Raw genomic sequence first — 2,230 nt, forward strand, 5'->3', positions numbered from 1 at the left:
GGGCCCCCTATTATATATACAAATATAAGCTTACTACAGAGATATTATTTAAAAGAAAAAGTTATACATATTACGTATGTATATTTAAGATTTTTAGCTTAAGTACATACATACATTTTTGCAATGTTTTCCAGTGCAATTTTGCTACACTTGTTTGACTGTTTGTTATACATATACATATGTACATAGTAGTAGAATAACAGAGTTTATATTTATCGTCATTATGCTGGATAGCACTGTTCGGTTAATTAAAATTCACATGTGCATTACTATTATTAACATTTTTATTAGACATTTATAAATTAATATTTATATGTCAACTTAATTATTGAAGTTACTTTTTTAAGTACATAATTATATATATATATATTACTGTAATTTGTATTTGAATTGTAAATTTAAATATTTTCTTATTAACAGAGAGCACGCCACGTGCATGCATACATATACATACATACATATTTATATATACACATTTATAAGCTCATTTATTAAGTTTGTTTCCATATGGAATTTAGTCAACAAGTTTATAACTTAAAAAAAAAAAATAAAAAAATAAATAAATCTATTTGCAAACTATACTACAATTACATACCTTAGCTCATATGCATGCATAGAAGTTAAGACACATAATACATATATAATTACAAACACATGTATGTATATATACGCCGTTTATTTTGAAAGTGGCATAAGTAATTTCCTTACTCGTGTGCTTCTTTATATGGTTGGTTACTTCTAGCTGAACGCATTTGTAAATCGTTCTACCGTCATAAACTAAAGGGCCAAACCTTTTTACCTTTGGCTGCTGAAGTTGAACGAATGACAAACGTGTTCAGCTCAGGTAAATAATCACGCGCAAGGCAAACGGCATTAAATGACTTATGCCAATTTCCAAATAAATGGCTCATATTTATGTACATGCATATACATTGCCTTAAAAATGTTGTACAAACATAATGAAAAAATGCATGCATTCATACATACGTACATATTAGTCATAGTGAGTAGTGAACAATTAATTTAATAATAGAAAACAATACGTATGTACATATATGTGTAGTACACAATAGGAAAATTGTTTAAAACAAAATTTCTTAACTTTATACAAAATGCAGGCGAGCGCGTAACATACAATGTATGTACATTTTATGTTTATTAAAAAATCATTTTCTGTTTTCTTTCAAGTATTTTTGGCTTTTCTAAGCGATTAGTTTAATTTGAATTAGTAGCGACAACTGAATTTAAGATTTAACACGACTTTTGTACTTCAACCTAACCTCAAACTCGAAATAGTTAACAGAAAATTTTGGTATTTTCTTCTTGAATTCTTCTTGAATACATATTAAGGTTCTAACAAATATACTATACATCCTTAGAAGCTGATGAATTTTTGTTTAATTTTTAATTTTATTTAACTCTTCAATTTCTTTCTTTCTATATATAAATTATCTCATTCATAAAAATAAGGTAGATTTAAATAGCTTTATGAAGTGACAATTTCATACAAATTTTCTATTTATAAAGCATTTACATACATAAATCCATTTTAATTTGTATGAATTTGATTGAATGTGTGTACACACATACATACATACATATGTACTGTTGTGTTTATCACTTGAAGAAGTTTAAATCTGGAATACAACCAAAAATTAGTAAACATATAAACAGACATACATGCATACTTATAAAAAACGTAAACGTTAAAATGTAAACGAAAAAGAAGAGTGTATTGAAATAAAACATACTAAATACATATATTTAATACGTGATTTAATTAATCAATTTAAAGTTGGCGATAAGTGGATTAAATAATAAACTTATAAGGCAAATCATGCATCGTCAACGGAAAGTGGAATAGTAATTGCAACGGTGTATTGTCATCATCAATAGTTGCGGACTTCCAACTCGCCAGAAGTTGAAATCGTTCCCATACTCGGTTCTTTGGCAAATGAGAAGACAGATGTTGCAAAATTTTACCCGCAGAAATTTCAAACATAATCAGCCTGCGGCTAAAAAAAATTTCAAATGAATTTGTTTTCGGGTGAAGCTCACTCACGATAAGGCTGAATAAGTTGATATGGAATTTTTACGCCCACTCCGGACGGCGATCGTATTTTTATGAGAAGCTATTTTTCGTAGCAGAATACAGTCGGGGGCTTGCCATTGCCTGCCGAGAGGCGACCGCTATTAGAAAAAAAACTTAGTTTTTTTTTTATGTTGTTCG

This window comes from Rhagoletis pomonella, unplaced genomic scaffold, assembly GCF_013731165.1.
Source record: "Rhagoletis pomonella isolate Grant_MI unplaced genomic scaffold, Rhpom_1.0 Rhpom_scaffold_02066, whole genome shotgun sequence".
Taxonomy (NCBI): Eukaryota; Metazoa; Arthropoda; class Insecta; order Diptera; family Tephritidae; genus Rhagoletis; species Rhagoletis pomonella.